Genomic DNA, 10,894 nt, shown 5'->3' on the forward strand with positions numbered 1-10,894 from the left:
GCAATGGGAGAAGTGCTTAGCTTTGGGTTCAATCTTGCGGTGTCCTTTCCCAGTGACAGTAGGGGCAGCAAGGCACGTATTGTATTGTTGCCATTGAGGATAAAAAGATGGGGTTTATATCATATTGCTTGAGTTTATCCCTCTACATCATGTCATCTTGCTTAATGCATTACTCTGTTCTTAGGAACTTAATACTCTAGATGCATGTTGGATAGCGGTTGGTGTGTGGAGTAATAGTAGTAGATGCAGAATCGTTTCGGTCTACTTGACACGGACGTGATGCCTATATTCATGATCATGCCTAGATATTCTCATAACTATGCGCTTTTCTATCAATTGCTCGGTAGTAATTTGTTCACCCACCGTAATATATGCTATCTTGAGAGAAGCCACTAGTGAAACCTATGGCCCCCGGGTCTCTTTCTTATTATATTGCATCTCTTTTATTTACATCACATCTCGTTTTACTATTTTGCAATCTTTACTTTCCAATCTATACAACAAAAATACCAAAAATATTTATCTTATTATATTTATTAGATCTCACTTTTGCGAGTGACCGTGAAGGGATTGACAACCCCTTTATCGCGTTGGTTGCAAGGTTCTTGATTGTTTGTGCAGGTACTAGGTGACTTGCGTGTTATCTCCTACTGGATTGATACCTTGGTTCTAAAAAACCGAGGGAAATACTTACGCTACTTTGCTGCATCACCCTTTCCTCTTCAAGGGAAACCAACGCATGCTCAAGAGGTAGCATCTACCATGCCCATGAACACATTCTACATCATGAGCACTAAGCACACACCAATCTTGCATGCCTATGAACACTAGTAAGCATGCATATCAAACAAAACACCTATCGACCATGCCCATGAAGAGATTCTACATCATGACCACTAAGCACATTCCAATCTTGCATGCCTATGAACACTACTAAGCATGCACATCAAACACAGAACAAGCATGAAGACTACCCTGCCTATGAACAGTACCGCACAAGAAGGAATCAAATCAATTTGATTGGAATTCATTCGAATTGTATCAAATCGATTCACTAGCATGCTAATGATGAAAACCCTAATCTACAAATCTATGAGCAGAGGGACATTTGGTTCTTAGCGGAGCAGGTGCAGCTCGAGTGTACGCCGACCAGGGAGAAAACCCCGATGGGAAGGAGATGGCGGGTGAAGAGGAGGAGGAGCCGCCAACGCCAATGGCCGTCGGCATTGGCCTGGTGCTCACGCCCACATGCGAGGTCACGGAGGAGGGCGCCGTCGTCCATGGGCCTGCGGGGATGCCCGGAGAAAACCCTTGGATGGGGGTAACCCCCCCCCCCCCCAAGCACAAGGGTTCCGTGCAGCGTCACGATGGTGACACCCTCCGACGGTGCCACCGAACCCAGGACCACGAGGTCCGATAACGGCGGCGGAGCCGGAGCAGCCGACACCGTATTGACCGACGAGGCGACCTGGTGTAGATAGGAGATGGCACATGCAGAGCCCGCATCAGATCGACCATAGAGTTCGCCAAGCCGACAACCCACCGCTCGTGGACGTAATTGCTGCCGACACTGATGGGAGTCAGCGGACGGCACGACGGGGGGCTACTCATCGGAGAAGAGGAGAGGAAGGGGCCGGCAGTGAGAGGAGAGTGAGGAAGGGTGGTGTGAAAGGGAGTAGGCGGTCACAGGAGATGGAGGGGAGTTATGAGTGTCCCGTTCGTCTCCCGCGCTTCCTGAGGCGTGCAGCGAGGAACCACACGAGGCCGCGCTGAGCCTGGCTGCGGAGAAACTGCCGATTCGGTAGTAGCTCGCGGGCCTGCCCATGACTGCTTTAAGTTCCATGTGGGTCGGGATGTGGGTGCAGCCCAGGCAACCAAACAGTTGATTTTCATCCCACGCGGGCCTGGTTGGCCCAAATACGAGCAACCAAATGCGTCCTAAAGCCACCCAAAGCCTGGCTCGCTAGAAACCCTCAAATTGGCGGTTTCCAGCGAGCTAGGCTGAGTGCGGCACAAAAGGGACGCAACTCGCACGCGAAGGAGCAAGGTGAAATCGACAGGGGATGGTGGAAGATGGAAATCGGGCGCGGTGGGATGGTGCCAAATCTAGCCTCCCCCCACCCAATGTTACTCATCACCACTAGCTCTAGGACAAGCACTTCTTCTGTTCTTAGCACCGGCGGCGGCGGGACGGCGCCAAATCTAGGCTCACCCCCCCACACACCCAAATTACTCGTCCTCGACTTACGTGTGACCCCTCCTTCGTCATCATCTCTGAAGTCAGTAAGCAACACGACCCCCCCTATGTTAGGTAGGTTGTTAGGCCGTTAGGCCAGGTGTAGGATTGGTTTCCCCATTGCTCAACGCACCCTCGATGTCGACTAGGTTATGGATGCACGGATATGAAGCTCGCAGTTCAGGCTGCAGCACTGATGGCTGTGATTCAGACATGGCTCATGTTGATGCACAGGAGAGCTATTCGTCGTGGTGAGAGGCATGTCATCAATTATGGTCCAATGTTTATCCGAGATCATGAAAGGATGGCGAATCTGAACTACATATACAACTGTAAGGACATAGAGACTCTATGGATGCTTCGAATGAAAAGAGCACCATTTGTCAGGCTTGTGTAGACCTTCGGGAGCAGGGGCTGCTAGAAAATAGCATCCACACTAGTGTGGAAGAGCAAGTAGCCATGTTCCTCCATGCTATTGGTCATAACAAGAGGTTCAAGGTTATGCACAACACCTTCAGGAGATCAATGGAGACCATCTCGTGGTACTTCAGGCAAGTGTTGTATGTTGTTGGGGAACTCAGAGGAGAGATGATCGTGTCACCAACCGGCCAGACTCCTACCACAATTCGCACTATCCCAAGATGCTATCCATACTTCAAGGTGAGCACTGACAGTATGTAGCTCATGCCTTGATATGCTTGTATTCTTCGGCTATAGCAATAACACAATCTTGTAATGCCATTTCAGGATTACATTAGGGCAATATATGGTACTCATGCCACTGCCAAAGTGTCGAGGTCACAGTCTGCAACATACAGGGGTAGAAACCACTACACAAGCCAGAATGTTATTGCTGTTGTTGACTTCGATCTGAAGTTCACATATGTGTTGGTTGGTTGGGAAGGATCATCACATGATGCTAACACTCTCAGTGATAGTATGAGTCGTCCTAATGGCATCAACATCCTCGATGGCAAGTTCTACCTAGGAGATGCTGGCTATGCATGTCGTTCAGGTGTTCTTCCACCCTTCAGGAAAACCAGGTACCATATGAACGAGTTCGCCGGTAGGAACTATATATCCTAGGACTCCACATGAGCTGTTTAATCTCAGACACTCCAGCCTTAGAGTTACTGTTGAGAGGGCATTTGGAGCTCTGAAGAACATGTTTAAGATCCTAGATAAAATTCCATTCCACACTTTCCACACTTAGGTTAAGCTTGTGCTTGCTTGTTGCCGCATAACTGGATCCTGCAATGGGGTTGTGACCAACTGGTGCCCGAGGAGAAGGATGTGACGCCTGACGATGTTGTCAGCTCCGGCCATGATGTGGAGGCATTTGACAATGAAGCCTGGAAGAACAAAAGGATGGAGTGGGCACAGGCAATATGGGACAACAGAGGTCAGCACAAGGATCTGAAGAACAAGTTCATGGAAACAAAGTTGAAGCTCACTTCAATGCCATACAAGATAATCCTCAAGTTGGTCTTTGCTACCTCTTGAGCACTGCGTTGGTTTTCCCTTGAAGAGGAAAGGGTGATGCAGCAAAGTAGCGTAAGTATTTCCCTCAGTTTTTGAGAACCAAGGTATCAATCCAGTAGGAGGCCACACGCAAGTTCCTCGTACCTACACAAACAAATAAGAAGCTTGAAACCAATGCGATAAAGGGGTTGTCAATCCCTTCACGACCACTTGCAAAAGTGAGATATGATAGAGATGATAAGATAATTTTTTTGGTATTTTCATGATAAAGATTAAAAGTAAAGAATGCAAAATAAACGGCACAAGAAATAGCTTGTTAACGAGAGATTAATATGATAGAGAATAGACCCGGGGGCCATAGGTTTCACTAGTGGCTTCTCTCAAGATAGCATAAGTATTACGGTGGGTGAACAAATTACTGTCGAGCAATTGATAGAATTGAGCATAGTTATGAGAATATCTAGGTATGATCATGTATATAGGCATCACGTCCGTGACAAGTAGACCGACTCCTGCCTGCATCTACTACTATTACTCCACACATCGACCGCTATCCAGCATGCATCTAGAGTATTAAGTTCATAAGAACGGAGTAACGCTTTAAGCAAGATGACATGATGTAGAGGGATAAACTCATGCAATATGATATAAAACCCATCTTTTTATCCTCGATGGCAACAATACAATACGTGTCGTTTCCCCTACTGTCACTGGGATCGAGCACCGCAAGATTGAACCCAAAGCTAAGCACTTCTCCCATTGCAAGAAAGATCAATCTAGTAGGCCAAACCAAACTGATAATTCGAAGAGACTTGCAAAGATAACCAATCATACATAAAAGAATTCAGAGAAGATTCAAATATTGTTCATAGATAATCTTGATCATAAACCCACAATTCATCGAATCTCGACAAACACACCGCAAAAGAAGATTACATCGAATAGATCTCCAAGAGAATCGAGGAGAACTTTGTATTGAGATCCAAAGAGAGAGAAGAAGCCATCTAGCTAATAACTATGGACCCAAAGGTCTGAGGTAAACTACTCACACATCATCGGAGAGGCTATGGTGTTGATGTAGAAGCCCTCCATGATCGATGCCCCCTCCGGCAGGACGCCGGAAAAGGCCCCAAGATGGGAACTCACGGGTACAGAAGGTTGCGGCGGTGGAATTAGGTTTTCGTGGTGCTCTTCGGTGGTTTGGGGGTACGTAGGTATATATAGGAGGAAGAAGTAGGTCGGTGGAGCCACGAGGGGCCCACGAGGGTGGAGGGCGCGCCCAGGGGGTAGGCGTGCCCCCTGCCTCGTGGCCTCCTCGGTGATTTCTTGACGTCCACTCCAAGTCCTCTGGATCACGTTTGCTCCAAAAATAACTCTCCCGAAGGTTTCATTCCGTTTGGACTCCGTTTGATATTCCTTTTCTGCGAAACACTGAAATAGGCAAAAAAAACAACAATCTGGGCTGGGCCTCCGGTTAATAGGTTAGTCCCAAAAATAATATAAAAGTGTATAAATAAGCCCATTAAACATCCAAAATAGAATATATAATAGCATGGAGCAATCAAAAATTATAGATACGTTGGAGACATATCAAGCATCCCCAAGCTTAATTCCTGCTCGTCCTCGAGTAGGTAAATGATAAAAACGGAATTTTTGATGTGGAATGCTACTTAGCATATTCTTCAATGTATTTCTCTCTACTGTGGCATGAATGTTCAGATCCGAGAGATTCAAGACAAAAGTTTAATATTAATATGAAAATAATAATACTTCAAGCATACTAACAAAGCAATCATGTTTTCTCAAAATAACATGGCCAAAGAAAGTTATCCCTATAAAATCATATAGTCTGTCTATGCTCTATCTTCACCACACAAAGTATTTAAATCATGCACAACCCCGATGACAAGCCAAGCAATTGTTTCATACTTTTGATGTTCTCAAACTTTTTCGATCTTCACGCAATATATGAGCGTGAGCCATGGACATAGCACTATAGGTGGAATAGAATGGTGGTTGCGGAGAAGACAAAAAAGGAGAAGATAGTCTCACATCAACTAGGCGTATCAACGGGCTATGGAGATGCCCATCAATAGATATCAATGTGAGTGAGTAGGGATTGCCATGCAACAGATGCACTAGAGCTATAGGTGTATGAAAGCTCAACAAAAGAAACTAAGTGGGTGTGCATCCAACTTGCTTGCTCATGAAGACCTAGGGCATTTTGAGGAAGCCCATCATTGGAATATACAAGCCAAGTTCTATAATTTAAAATTCCCACTAGTATATGCAAATGACAACATAGGAGACTCTCTATCATGAAGATCATGGTGCTACTTTGAAGCACAAGTGTGGAAAAAGGATAGTAACATTGTCCCTTCTCTCTTTTTCTCTCATTTTTTTATTAGGCCTTCTCTTTTTTTTATGGCCTCTTTTTTTTAGTCCGGAATCTCATCCTGACTTGTGGGGGAATCATAGTCTCCATCATCCTTTCCTCACATGGGACAATGCTCTAATAATGATGATCATCACACTTTTATTACTTACAACTCAAGAATTACAACTCAATGCTTGGAACAAATTATGACTCTATGTGAATGCCTTCGGCGGTGTACCGGGATATGCAATGAATCAAGAGTGACATGTATGAAAGAATTATGAAGGTGGCTTTGCCACAAACACAATGTCAACTACATGATCATGCAAAGCAATATGACAATGATGAAGCGTGTCATAATAAATGGAACGGTGGTAAGTTGCATGGCAATATATCTCGGAATGGCTATGGAAATGCCATAATAGGTAGGTATGGCGGCTGTTTTGAGGAAGGTATATGGTGGGTATATGATACCGGCGAAGAGGTGCGCGGTATTAGAGAGGCTAGCAATGGTGGAAGGATGAGAGTGCGTATAATCCATGGACTCAACATTAGTCATTAAGAACTCACATACTTATTGCAAAAATCTATTAGTTATCAAAACGAAGTACTACACACATGCACCTAGGGGGATAGATTGGTAGGAAAAGACCATCGCTCGTCCCCGACCGCCACTCATAAGGAAGACAATCAATAAATAAATCATGCTCCGACTTCATCACATAACGGTTCACCATACGTGCATGCTACGGGAATCACAAACTTTAGAACAAGTATTTCTCAAATTCACAACTACTCAACTAGCATGACTCTAATATCACCATCTTCATATTTCAAAACAATTATCAAGTATCACTACAAAAAAAATACACTTCCGTGATGATACGTGTTTGTCACAGTAGGTCGCGTTTTTTGTCATGCATGTACATCCATGACAATTTTATGACAGAATCAAGATAGTCATACATGTGCTGTCGTAGAAGTGTTCCATGACATTACCAAAATTATCATCACGGAAGTGTCCACTTCCATGACGATAAATCGCGCGTCACATAAGTGCTTTCCTCAAGGGTGACCGACACATGGCATCCCTCGTAATGTAACGCCGTTAAGCTATCGGGTCCAGTTTTGGATCCGATAACCCGCTAACAGCCCCGACCAATGGGGATTTTCCACATGTAAAATCATCATTGGCTGGAGGAAACACGTGTCGGCTCACCGTTGGGACAGATGTCATCCACTCATTGGACCGAAGGCACCTATGATACGTTGACACGTGGCACGGCCGAACAGAGGCCCATTCCTATGAAAAGGCCAGCCCGTTCGACTTGGTCAAAAGGTGGCGGGCCGGCCCACAGAAAGCCTGTTAACAGCCTGTTCGCATATAGCCCATTTACAGCCCGCTAACCAAGGGCCCGTTACGACCTATCCGAATTAGGCCCAGTAGCGTCATTTGGGTCGTCCAATATGATTCCAGCCCATTTTAAGTTCCGGCCCATGTATGGCCCATGACGTCTTTCGGCCCATATGAGGCCATTTGTAACTCTTGGCCCATTAACGGCCCGTGGTGAAACTGGCCCGTAATGAACAGTGTATCACTTTATACCCATTAACGGCCCATTAATCCATTGGGCCGTTTGCAGCCCATGTTATCTTTCGGCCTTCTCAGGGCCCATTTATTCTTGGGCTCACTTCCAGCATTCGGTTACTTACGGACCATTACTGCCATTTTCTGCTTGTGGGCCAAATTCAGCCCGTGGTTACAGTCGGCCCGTTTGTGGCCCGTTAATACGTTGGGCCGTTTTCATAGCGTCATCAAATATAGCCTATTAATGACGGCCCGTTATGGTCGGCCCATGAACGGACGACTCCAACTCTAGCCTGTTTACGGCCATAATGCGGTCTGTTTTTGGCCCATGTTTGGCCAATCGATCATACGGCCCGTCTAAGGCCCATTGATGATATGACCCGTAGAAGGCCCATTGTTTCTACGGACCGTAGAAGGCCCATTGTTACTACGGCCCGTAGGAAGCGCAGTGTCACTACAGTAAATATGTAGCCCATGGCCTGTTAAAGGCGGGAAACTACTATAGGTTTAGACCTGCTAATGGCCCAAGATGATTATAGGCCCATGGTTTGGCCCATATGAGTAACGGGCCGGCCTGAAGACCGACAACACTGAGATCCACTGAACCTTCCGGCCTAAATTACAGCATACCGACCAAAGAATAAACCTAGACTATACAACAAAGAAATTACGGCATATTACATCCACTGGGAATCAAAGTTCGCTACCGGTGATAATAAAGCGCAACATGACCGCGGATTACATACACTGGGCATCAAAGGTCGCCACCAGTGCATATAAACGCGTAGACAAAAGAGTATACAAAACTGAGAGCACTTCAGAAGGCACTAGACCTGGCAAGCTCGGGCCCCGCAAGCAACCGAACAAGCTGATGAGACCTCAGTTGTGTCAACGATAGATGCTTCATCCCTAGCTGTATGGCACCATAGTGCGCAAGGCAGTCCCCTGACATCTTCATTACATCTTTGAATTCAAGTCGGAGCTGAGCTGAAGCAAGCCTTTCCGCTTTAAGTTGAGACTAAAGAAGTCGAACTGATTGAGGCAGTGACTGCACAGAGGTTGTCTCACACCTGCTGGTGAGTAGCTTCAACTCACTGTCTTCATCAAGACAGGACCTTGGGGTCATCTCGCTGTCCTCAAGATGGTTTGGCTCACTATCTTTCCTAAAGTTCTGCCTGGCATAAGAAATACGACTCTGAAAGAGAAACAAGGAGACATGTAATAGGTTTCACAATTATATAAGCAAATAAGTGGATCTGTTCTGCATAAGGAACATGTTTTTACAACTACAATTTAAAACTGGTAGTTGTTGCAAACATTCAATCAGATGTAAACAGCAGTGGAGGAAATGATGCCTATCCAAATCTATACTAGAACAAAGTTTGAAGGCTTGAGAAGGATGAACTTACATTACATGTTAACACGGGCTGGACAAAGCCCTTCTCCATGTTGATGGAAAGATAATTCAATAAATTCCACAAAGAAAATTCTTTATAAGCGTTGCCATTATTCTACATTTTGCAAAGAGTAAATATAGATCAAATAATATTGGAAGAAATAGAGTATAATGAAGCTCAGGTGCAGACTGATGATACATAATGAAATAGCAATTAATTAAGTACAACGTTACAAGGCAAAAGGTACTGACAAGAGGAATGCAGACATCAATGTGCAGTGGCATTGGCTTTATTCAACATTTTGGTAAGAGTAAATGTAGTAATTTGGAGAAAGTGGAGGGCAGGGCAGATAAGATGCAGAGTAATGCTAGACAATCAACTATCTCACGGTGCATGTACAATAATACCACCACCGTCCGTTATTAGTTGTCGCTCAAATGGATGTATCTAGCACTATTAAGTTCTAAATACATCCAATTGATCAACAATTAATTCGATACAGAGGGAGTACATGACAACAGGTACTTACATGAGCAATCCAAAGCTTCATAACCATTGTGTTAATTCTACATTTATCTAAGAGTAAATATAGATCTTATAATTTCAAGCAAAGGGAGGATAAAGAAGCGAACATTCACAGTGATGCTACATAATCAAACAGTAATGACTGTAAGTATGCTGACAAAGGGCTAGAGGTACTGATAAGAGCAATGCAGAGTCCAGTATTGTTGTGAGATCCTACGATCCTTTGAGCAAGGAGATTCATCTGAAATTAGTTTTCATACAAGAGAGAAGGTAAGGCACATGCAGAAATTTAGGAGTTCAAATTTTGAATTGATATCATAGACAGTACCTGACGCTGGGTTGTTAGCAGTTCTAATAGGGGTTTGGCCACTGGAGTAGGGGTAAAGTCTATTATAGTTGGGCATGTGTTTTCTGTGGCTGCTGATGTATCTGATTTAATAGGTATCACTACCTTTTCCAAATACCTAGTTTGTACTCCTTGAGGATCTGCAATCACCCTCTTCCTTTTGGACATCTATTACAAAAGAACAACATTTGACTGGAAAAACATAGTATGACGACACATGGAATAGTTACAGAAAATGGATAGGTATGGCATATACTCATATATGATGCTTAAACTAAGCAGATGGTGTAACAAAGTAGAAGTAATGCAAGAGGTCAGATGCAAAATATGTGCGACCAATACAACCTTGCCAAGTTAGAGCATGCACCTTGATGGGTGAATAAGATAGGCCATCCTCCACCATGCCAAGTTTGTTAGCCAGTGGATTGTTCCGCAATATTCCTCTCGTGCGCCCATTCTCATATTCATTTTGAAAATGTTCAATACCTGACATGCATGAAAACATAAAAACAAGTGAGATTATCTTTGTAATGCAGAAGTGATTCTAATACAATACTTCCTCCCTGTAAACCCCTTTGTGCTATCTCTGCAATTCTTCTAAGAGGTGCCATGCATGTTGTAATTTGGTGTGTGCATTAATATAATGTGGCCTACTACTCAAAATATGAGAGCTCCAGAAGTGATGATACTTCGCAGATGACAGCTTCAACATATAGTAAAGAAGAACAAGTTGACCTGACCTGACAGATTCAAAATATACTAAGGGAGAATAACTCGACCTGACCAGTCGACCGCAAGAGAAGAGGATCATCTTAAAGAAGAGCAGAAGAGCAAGCAGATTGAAGATATTACAAGTCTTTCTATACAATGTCGGTTGGCCACCCATGATGAACCAGAGCGCACAGAGAAATACTATTCCTTCCGGTCTCTCCATATGTGGCTC

The sequence above is a fragment of the Aegilops tauschii genome, chromosome 2 (genome assembly GCF_002575655.3).
Source record: "Aegilops tauschii subsp. strangulata cultivar AL8/78 chromosome 2, Aet v6.0, whole genome shotgun sequence".
In the NCBI taxonomy this organism is placed as follows: Eukaryota; Viridiplantae; Streptophyta; class Magnoliopsida; order Poales; family Poaceae; genus Aegilops; species Aegilops tauschii.